We start from the raw sequence: 11,560 nt of genomic DNA, 5'->3' as shown, positions 1-11,560 counted from the left end.
CCAGAGGATTAAGGGTTTGGAGCCTGGCTATCTGCTGTGGGCTCCAGGTGGCTGCTAGGGTCTCATGAATGCTATGAAATGTGCAAGCACCCAGGAACAAGCTAATGTTAGAGACAGGGGTAGGGGAAGGAGCGGGAATGGGGGTGAGAGAGAGAGAGAGAGAGAGTGCTCTTAGTTAACTTGTATTATGTCTCCAGTTTAGGAAGGACCAAGCATTTTTTTCAAAGTAACCAGTCAACTTCCCAAGCTTTCAAAGACTTGATCTGGGTGCACCTTCTAACCAACCCATTTCTTAGATGTTTTGAGGCTGTGTTCCCTTATTCAACCCAATCCCTTTCCCAGGCTAGATTTACAGGCTTCTGTAATCTCTGTCTTGACTCCAACTGTGTATGTGCTTATCTCCCCCTTTATTGTTCTATCCCTCCCCTGCAGTGATCTGTAGGGAATAGGAATGGACCAGTGGTTCCCTGGGGAGTATGTAAAGCTATAACTTCCTGATTAATCAGGCTTATGTTCCCTAGTTGATTAAATTTAATAATGTATGTCTCCTTTGCTCCCTTCCTTTATTAGTATCTAGCTACCTGTGTATAGGGGAATTTCTATTATAACATAACTAAAAATGTTAAGACACAGAATAGCTCTCTAATAATGTGAATCAATGTCAAAATGTAAATCTCAAATCAGTCATCAGATTCTAGAGGTGTTCTTGGCCACTAATGTTTTTCCTTAGTTTTTGAAACTATGTATGGTTGGACTATGTTTTTATGGCATTTATGATGTGCAGAGCACTGAGCTACATGCTGGCCATGCATCAACTACCCAATTTATTGCAGTACACTTCCCAGGGCCAAGGCCATCCACCACTGCAGACCATAAGGAGCTGGAAATAAAATCCAGGTGTAAAACTGTAAACCTTTTGTGATCTGTCCCATAAAATTCTTATCCTCTTGTAATCGGGCTTTCTGTTTTATGATTTCTCTCTTCCTACAACATAGAAAGTGACCAAAAACATATGTGATCATTATTTACTTAGTTCCTTTTTTCATACTTTTTAGTTTATCAAGGTTTCATCTGCAATTTCTGAAGGTGACCATTATTTGTGTGTTTATTATTTTACATACTTATTTGGTAGGAGTGCTGTACATGGGATATGATACATATGCTTTCTAAAATAACACTCCATCATTCTATATGCTTTATTCCTTTACCATATTTATTATTTTTATAAACCTTATCATTAATTGCATTACTATGTAGTTATTTACTTATTTTCTGTCTCCTCCAACTAATATATAGTTCAATAAAAGTAAGGACTTTATTTTGGTAACACATGCTATATCATCTAAAGCTTAAAATAATGTTTAGCATATAGAAGATGCTGAATAAATATCTGTTGTACAAATGAGTAAGCAAATAAATGCTATCTTTATCATTTGATTATAGAAGATAAAATATTTATAAAATTGTAAATGAATTTGTAATCTTGGTCAATAAGATAATATTTCTAGAAGTGTTTTGTTTTAATTAAGATAAAATTCATGTGACATAAAATTAAACATTTTAAAGTGCAAATTTAATGGCATGGATTACATTCATAGTATTTTGCAGCCACTACTTACATAATGTTCGAAAACACTTCCATCACCCGCCAAAAACTCAATTTACCCATTAAAAGCTGTCACTCCCCAGTCTTCCCTCCCTATAACACCAAGCAACTGCCAATCTGTTTGCTGTCTCTGGATTTGCCTACACAAAATATGTTGGGGGCCACTCCCTGTAGCTTCAGAAACTGTAGCCCCGCTGAGCAAAGCCTTGGAAGAAGCCAATAAGTCTCCCTGGAAAACCAGGAAAGCGAGTGGCAGACACGACCAATGCTAACACAGAAGGTTCCCATGGAAAATCAGACCTGAAATATACATTGTATCCTTTGAAGCCTGCTCTGCGCTATTGGTATAAGCCAGAGATTAGAGTTCAAAACGACCACCTGGCATCAGCATATTTCACAGACCTCGATCCTGAAACAACCTCTGTGTTCCTTCAATTGTTATCTATCTGTTTTCTATTAACTATAGCCTTTGGGCATTGACCTATGAGCTTTGCCTGCAGGCTGAATACCGCTGCACAAACCGATCCCAATAAAAGATGTTTCGGAGAAGGATTCAGGGCTTTCTCTCTCCACCGGAGGGAATTGCCACACCCTTTCCCTCCAGAACATCAGATTGTGTCCCTGAGGATTTCTTTCTTTTTATCCTTGGTGGCCTGGAGAGCTCTGCAAGGTGGAGCATCCCCAGCAAAGATATGTGATATTTTTAGTCTGACTTCTTTCAAGGTCCCTCCAGTTGTATCATGCATGCATCAATAATTCATTTCTTGTTATGGCTAAATATTTCATTGTGTGTACACAACTACATTTTATTTATTTAGTAGTCCATGAATGTTTAGGTTGTTTTCACTTTTATGGATATCGTGAACAAGTCTTTCTTTCGTATTCATGTACAAGTATTTCTTCAAAAATGAGTTTTCCAAATTGAGTTTCAAAAAGAATTAAGTATCATTGTAAATGTTCTATTATTTAAATAAATATTGTATACTTTTAAGGTGCACAACATGATAATTTTATATATGTACCCAAAGTAAAATAATCAGTACAGCCAATCCGAGTATATCCTATGAGCAAAATTGCTGGATCTTATGGTATTTCTGCGTTTAACCTTTGGAAGAACAATTAAACTATTTTGAACAGAGGTTACACCATTTTATATTTGCACCAGCAATGTATGAAAGTAGCAATTTCTCCACATCTTCTCTAATGTTTGTTTTGAATGTTTTCAATTTATAGTGGGTGTAAAGTGGTATCTCATTGCGGTTTTGATTTGCATTTCTGTAATAATTATAATATTGAACATGTTTTCATGTAATTGTTGGTCATTCATATATCTTCTTTAGAGAAAGTTTATTTAAGCACTTTGCATATTTTTTAAACTGGGTTATTTGTGATTCTGTAATTTATTTGCAGAAGTTCTTTATAAATTCTGGGTATTGGGCCCTTCTCAGGTATATGATTTGTAAATATCTTCCTCCATTCTGTAGATTGTCTTTTCGCTTTCTTAATAATGGCCCATGATGCAAACTTATATTTTAATGAAACCCAATTTATATATTTTTTGTTTTGTGCTTTTGGTGTAATCCAAGGTCACAAAAATGTATCTCTCTGTTTTCTTCCAACAGCTTTAAAATTTTAACTGATGTTTAATTTCTTTTATTTATTTAGAGTTAATTTTGTATATGATATGAAGGATCAAATTCATTCCTTTGTACATAGATATCCTGTTGATTACTTGTTCTCCTCTTGAATCTTTCTGACACTTGTAGAAAATCAATTAACCATGGACACATCGATTTATTTCTGGATTTTAATTCCACTCTACTGGTTAACAGGTTTATCATAGGCAAGTTTCACACCGTTTTTATAGCTTTATAATAAGTTTTTAAGTTGGAAAGTGTGAATTCTCCAATTTTGTGTTTTTTCAACGCAATTTGGCTTTTGGGGGTCTGCATGAAGTATTTGTTTTTTCATTTCTGCAAAAATTGTCAATGGAATTTTGATAGTAATGATATTAAATATGTAAACTACTTGAGAAAATATTACAATAAGAATATTAAGGCTTCGAATACATGAAAATAGGGTGTATTTCATTTTTTAAATTTCACTAATGTTTTGTAGTTTCAGAGTAAAAGTCTTATACTTGTTCACTACTCTAGATACATTTATTCCTAGGTATTTTATTATTTGGGATGCTATTATAAATAAAATTGTTTTCTTATTTTTCTTGTTAGATTTTTTATTATCATTGTATAGAAATACAATTTAATATTGCAAGATGGTATTGAATCCAGCAACTTTTCAAATTTTGTTAACTATTTTTGTGTGATTAATTTAGGACTTACCATATATAAAGTTGTCAGTTGTGACTACATATAGTTATACATTTTTTCCAACATATATTTCTCTTCCCTAATTGTTTTGGCTAGCACTTCCAGTATGTTGTTGAATATAACTGCAGAAAGTTGGCATTATTGTCTAGTTTCTGATCTTAAAAAAAAGGCTTTCAGTCTTTCATCATTGGACATGACATTAGCTGCAAGTTTTTATAAATGCCCTTTATCATATTAAAGAATTTCCCTCTCTTCCTACTTTGTTAAGAATTTTTATCATAAAAGGGTGTTGGGTTTTGTCAAATTCTTTTTCTGTTCAAATGAGATGATCACATGCTTTTGCTCTTGTTCTGTTAATATAGTGTATTATATTAATTGTTTTTTATTTGTAGAACTTTTGTTTTCCTGAGATAAATCTCATTTAGTCAAGGTGTATAATCTTTATAATATGCTGCTAGATTTTGTTTGCTAGTATTTTGCGGAGATGCTTTGCACCTATATTCATAGGGGATATTAGTCTGTGTTTTTGTGTTCTTACAAGGTCTTTAGCTTTGGTATCTGGGTAATTCTAGCTTCATAGAATAGAAGAGATGTTCTTTCTCTTATTTTGCAAGATCTTGAGGAGATTTAGTATTAATTATTCTTTAAAAGTAGAAATCACCAGTAAAATCATATGCCCCGATCTTTCCCTATCAGGATAGTTTTAATTACTAAATCAATCTTTTTACCTGTTGTAGATCTGTTCATGTTATCATTGCTGTTAAATTACTTTTGTTTATCTTCATGTTTCAAGTAGTTTATTATTTTAATTTAATTTATCTCATTTATAGGTATACAATTGTAATATTCTCATAATAATTTTTATTTCTGTAAGTCAGTAACATTTCTACCATATTTGTGATTTTAGTAACTTGTGTCTTTTTTTCTTTCTCTAAAGTTTTGTCGATTTTACTGATATTATCAAAGAACTTCTGCTTTTGTCGACTTTATTGTTTGTCCTTTTTCCATTTCACTTGTCTGCATATTAATTTTTAAAAATATTTTCTTCTGATAATTTGGGATTTAGTTAGCACTTTTATTTTCTTGGAGAAGATATTTCTTTTTAATATACATCTTTACTGGCATAAATCCCCATCTGAGCATTGCCTTTGCTGTATCTCATACACTTTAGTACATTGTGGTTTTTGCCTCATTTGTATTCACGTATTTTCTGTAGTCCCCTGTGATTTCCTTTTCTATTTATTAGTTCTTTAAGAATTTGTTTAATTTCCACATATTAATGAATTTTCCAGTTTTCTTCAGTTACTGATTTCTAATTTCATCTCATTGTTGTGAACATAGTTGCAATAACTTCAAACATGTCATATATTTCTTGAAACTTATTTTGTGGGCTAAAATATGGTCTATCCTAGAAAATAACTCATTTAAATTTAAGAATATGTGTGTTGTCCAGTCAGGATGGCTATCATAAACAAAGCAACAAACAACAAATGTTGGAGAGGTTGTGGGGAAAAGGGGTCCTTAGTCCACTGTTGGTGGGATTGCAGACTGGTACAACCATTATGGAAAACAGCATGGAATTTTTTCAGAAAAATAAAAATCGACCTGCCTTTTGACCCAGCAATTCCACTGCTGGGATTATATCCTAAGAATCCTAAAACATCAATATCAAAGAACCTATGCATCACAATGTTCATAGCAGCACAATTTACAATAGCCAAGAGTTGGAAGCAACCAAGGTGCCCATCAGTAAATGAATGGATCAAAAAATTGTGGTACATATACACAATGGAATTCTATGCTGCAGAGAAAAAGAAGGAGCTACTACCTTTTGCAACAACATGGATGGAACTGGAAAGCATTATGCTGAGTGAAATAGGCCAGGTGCTGACAACAAATACTGATCTCACCTTTAACAGGAAGCTAAACAACAAAACAAACAAGCAAGCAGAAAAAAAAAAAACAAAGACACTGAAATAGAGAACAAGGGGACAGTGACCAGAGGGGAGAAGGAAGGGAAGTTAAGGGGAAAAGGGGGGATGGATTTGGAGGAACAAATAGGAAGGACAAAGGGATGAGAACTAAGGGGGGTGGAAATGGGAGAGAGGTGGGGAGCAAGGGGCGGGGGAGGCTGGGATGGGAAAAATAGACAAAAAACTGTACTTGAAAAATAACTAAATAAAATTAATTAAAATAAAAAAAGAATATGTGTTGCTGTTGTTATATGAAGTTTTTTGTATTTGTCCATTAGGTGCAGTAAGTTTATACTATTATTCAAATTCCTTATTCCCTCATTGATTGTTTTTTTAGTTGTTTCATATATTACTGGAATGATAATGTTGAAATTTCCAAACATTATAGAACTGCATGTTTGTCCATTCAATTTTGTCAAGTTTTGCTTCACATAATTTGGGAGTATGTCATTAGGTGTGTATATGATTGCTACATATTCTTACATAAGGGCCTCTTTTATCAATGTATAATGTCCATTTGTCTCTTGTAAATTTTTTAAAAGCGAATTTCCCTGATATTAGTATATTCATCCCAGCATTCTTTTCATTGCTATTTGCATGGAATTTCCTTTTCATCCACTTACTTCCAACCAATATGTGAATATGTGTCTTTGGATCTAAAGTGAATCTTTGGTAGACAACATATGGTGAGTCATGGTTTTAAAATAAAATTTTCACAATCTCTGCCTTTCATCTAAAGAGTTTAATCTTTAAACTCTTAATGATTAGAAAAAAATAATTTAATGATAAGAAAACACTTCTATCATTTTGTTCTCTATATGACATAGTTGTTATTCCTAAATTCTGCCATTATTGCTTTCTTTCATTTTTTGATAGTTTATCATCTTTATTCTCTTCTCACTTCCTTTTCTGCATATATTTTAGAGATTCTCTCAGTGGTTACCCTTGATATCACAACTAACCTCTTAGATTTATGACAATCAAGTTTGTATAAAAAATTTCATTTCTATATAGTTTTTATGTTATTGTTGTCAGTACATCTTTATCCCTTGTATGCCTAATGGCATAGATTTATAATTGTTATTTCGTGAATTTGTATTTTAAACCTCAAAGTTTAAAAAGAGAAATTATCAAAAATACCACACTGGCTTCTGTATTTACCTATATATGTAACTTTACCAATGTTCTTTTTCCTTCACATAGTTTTAAGTTACCATTTAGTGTCCCTTAATTTCTTTGTAAAGGACTCCCTCTAACATTTTTTTGCAGGATAAATCTACTACCAACAAACTCCTTTGGGGGGGCACCTAGGAATGTTTTAGTGTCTCCCATCTTGAAGGAAGAGTTTTATTATATATAGAATTCTTAGTTGAGTTTTTAAATTTCAGCATGTTAAATATATTGTCTATTTTTTGGTATCTGATTTCTGAACATAAATTGGCTGATATTCTTATTGATGTTTCTCTTCTATTGACAAATTGATTTTTTCCTGCTGCTTTCAAGATTCTTTTTGTGTTGTCTATAACAGCTTGATGATAAGTGTCTTCTGGGTTTCTGAACTTATTATTCTTGGAATTTTTTGAGTCTTTAGACATGTAGATGGATACTTTTCATCAAATAGTTGTCTTTCTCTTAAACAAGTAATATTTTCTTCTCTACTCTTTCTCATTTTCTTCATAGACATCTGTTATGTACATGTTGTTCATTCAGCTTTATGGTATCTCACAAGTTCTTTGGTTCTGTTTATTTCTTCATTTTTTTAATACTTTACACCTGATGTTTTCAGCTGACCTGTCTTCAAGTCACTGATTCCCATTAGTGCCTGTTGAAATCTATTGTTGAAACCCTCTAGTGAGCTTTTCATTTTTTTAAATGTACTTTTTGGATCCTGAATTTCTGTTTGTTTTTTAAATTTCTATCCTCTTGTTGATATTGTTCATGTATTGTTCTGGTTTCTATCAGTTTTTTTTTGTCCATGATTTGTGTTCTATAACAATCCTTCAAAACTTAGCCAGGCCAGTCTATTTACAACTTTACTTTAACCTTCATTTTCTGCTTTCACTAAGCTCACCAGTCAACCCGAAGTCAAAGATTAATGTTTTAGCAATTTTCTGCACTTGTGCCCTGCCCTGGTAATATGAATGTTTTTTTTTAAGTTTTTCTGTACACAAGAACTTTTCAATGCCTTGATTCTTCAAAGAATCTATCTCCAAGATTCTGAATGTGTCTATTTTTGCCTTAACAGGTGTTGTTATTATTATTGTTGTTGTTCATTATTTCCCTGAGTAGCATCAGGTAATCCATTAATCTTTTGATACTTTCATCGACCGATCTCCATACAGTCACTTTTCCACTCTGAGAACTATCCAAACTAAGTGAAAAAAGAAACAGTTTTAAAGTAAGTACTCAGGAAGTCCCCATGCAGGTCAAAATGAACAAACACGGTTCTTTGAGAACCAAGTCTACTCAGTTAGGGGCCATGATTAGGGACCATGATTCCATACTAGGCATATAGGCTGCTTCCTTAAGACTACCATTAAGCTAGATAGGACATAGGACAAAAGCAAGTGAAAATACAGCAAATTTCTCTTACCATTTATAAGGTTTTTTTTAACTTACAATTTTTAATTATTCATTTATTTTTATTTACTTTTTATTGATGTTCAAGTACAATTGTCTCCATTTACCACCACTCCCCCCATCACTCCCCCCACCCCAGCCACCCCCACCTCCCACCCTTAATCCCATCCTTCATGGCTTCGTCCATGTGTCCTTTATACATGTTCCTTGACAACCCTTCCCCTCTTTTCCCTGACTATCCCCTCCCACCTCCCCTCTGGTTACCATCAATTTGTTCTTAGTTTCAATGTCTCTGGTCATATTTTGCTTCTTTGTTTGCTTTGTTGATTATGTTCCACTTACAGGTGAGATCATGTGGTATTTGTCTTTCACCTCTTGGCTTATTTCACTTAGTATAATGCTCTTCAGTTTCATTCATGCTGTCATGAAGGGTGGAGCTCCTTCTTTCTTTCTGCTGCATAGTATTACATGATGTAAATGGACCACAGTCTTTTCATCCACTCATTTACTGATAGGCACTCAGGTTGCCTCCAACACTTGGCTATTGTAAATTGTGCTACTATGAACAAGGAGCATACTTCAACATAATACAGGCCAAATATGAGAACCCTACCACCAACATCATACTGAACAGACAAAAACTACAAGTTTTCCCACTACAATAAGAAATGAGACAAGGATGTTTTGCTTTCATCACTTCTATTCAACATAGCATTGGAAGTCCTCACTACAGCAATCAGCCAACAAGAAGAAATAAAAGGCATACAAATTAGAAAGGAAGAAGTAAAACTGTCATTGTTCACAGATGACATGATAGTGTGCGTAGAAAACCCTATAGACTCTACCAAAAAACTACTTGACCTAATAAGTGAATTTGGCAAAACAGCAGGATAGAAAGTCAATATTCAGAAATCAAAGGCATTTTTGTGCACCAACAATGAAATTACTGAAATATAAGTAAAAAAAAATCCCATTTGCTAGAGCAACAAGAAAAAATAAAGTTTATCAGTAAATGAATGGATAAAAAAACTATGATAATTTTACATGATGGAATACTGCACAGCTGAAAGAAAGAAGGAGCTCCTACACTTTGCAACAGTATAGATGGAACTGGAGAGCATTATGCTGAGTGAAATAAGCCAGGCACTAAAAGACAAATACCATATGATCTCACCTGTAAGTGGGTCATAATCAACAAAACAAAAAAAACCCAGCAAAATATAACCAGAGACATTGAAATTAAGAACAAACTTACATAAGTAACCAGAAGGGAGGTGGGATGGGATAATGGGGGCAGAAAGGGGGAAGGGTTTTCAGGATCATTTATAAAGGACACATGAATAAAATCCAAGCGGGGTAGGATCAAGGGTGGAAGGTGGGGATGGCTGGGGCTTGGGGACTAGTGTGGGGGGAAATGGAGACAACTATACTTGAAGAACATTAAAAAAAGGTTAAAATTTTTAAAAAGAAAAAATTGAAATACTTAGGAATAAACCTAACCAAGGAAGTAAAAGATCTGTACTCCAAAAACTGCACAACACTGAAGAAAGAAATTAAAGAAGACACAAATAAATGGAAGCATGTACCATGTTCATGGATTGGAAGAATTAACATCATCAAAATGTAAGTTATGTATTTCTTAATTCAACATTAACTGGGTTCCTTTAAACACTGACTATTTTCCAGATAAAGTTAATTTTAACAGTTTTTTTTTCAACCTTTCCATACAGGTGCTCATGATTTCCACTGACATCATCCCAGGTCCTTTTAAATCATTTAATTCAAAATTACCTACTGAACATATTATCTGAGAACCATAACTATAAGCTTAAAAGTATTACTAGAATTTTCTGATTTTTTATAAGACTTAGAATACCTTGACCCTATGGCAGATTCTCAATAAAATACTAGGTAATTGATCAAACTCTTTATTGTGTGTGTATGTGTTTAAAGATATAAACTGAGTAAGGCAGCTATATTGCTGTTTTGGTTTGTTTGTTTTCTTGTTTTTTAATTTTGCATGTAAGCCAATAAGTCATGGAAGCTGCTGTTTCATTTTAGTAATTAGCTTAAGTCTTTAAAAATTTCCTGTACATTAAAGGTCAGCAAAATTATTTTAAAGAATCAGAGACTTCATATTTTATACTTTTAGAACCATATGATTTTTGTGACAACTACTCAATTTTAATGTTGTAGTGTGAGAACAGTCACAGAAAAAAAAAAAGGCTCACTGAGTGGGTATGGCTGTGCATTAATACCTTTATTGGTAAAGAGAGATGGTATTTTGAATGCCACACAGTGGCTGTAGTTTGCCCAACCCTTCTATAGCTCATAGATACTTATGTTCCCAGCTCAGCTGACAATTTAGTATTGACACATTCTCAGGTCTGGCAAATAAAGTTGTTAAAAAAATATTTAAATGGAGGAAAAAGATGAACTTGTGTCAATTATTTCCCTGAGGAAAAGTAAGAGTAAACTTTTCTCATTTTATAAAAGAAAAAATTCTTTTTAAAACTAAAACATATAATGGTGTTTTCCTTTTAACAATATTCTTAAAAAATTAAGTTATACACATATGAAATTTGAGCCTAATTTTTTATGGATAGGTTATTTGTTCAGAAATTTTTAATTTCATAGAAAATATCTACATACTTTAAAATGATCTATCTTTATACATTTTAACACCCTTCAAATTATATTTACATAAAACATAAATTCTATTAGTTCATTTTTCTTTTTTTACAGAATTTCAAAGCCTGAGTATGCTGAAAACATTAAATATATTTGACTTATACTGTATTCCAAGAGTAACAACATTGCATTCTTTTAAAATAAAAATTTTTATTTAAGAATGTATTAGTTCCAATTAATGGAATGTGAAGATTTTAAAATAAATACATCATAGAATACTAGAATTATATGAAAATTCAACTGACGTTTATAGATTGCATATCTACCTATACCTAGGATACCTACTCAGCTTCATAACTCATTGATTCTTAGAGGGCAGATCACAGGACATTTACATATAGGTGGTTTAGAGACAAATGTTGGAAGTCAAAGTTATTTTG

Source organism: Artibeus jamaicensis, unplaced genomic scaffold (assembly GCF_021234435.1).
Source record: "Artibeus jamaicensis isolate MK-2021 breed Jamaican fruit bat unplaced genomic scaffold, CSHL_Jam_final contig_354, whole genome shotgun sequence".
Taxonomy (NCBI): domain Eukaryota; kingdom Metazoa; phylum Chordata; class Mammalia; order Chiroptera; family Phyllostomidae; genus Artibeus; species Artibeus jamaicensis.
Note: the sequence above shows the minus strand (reverse complement) of the source record.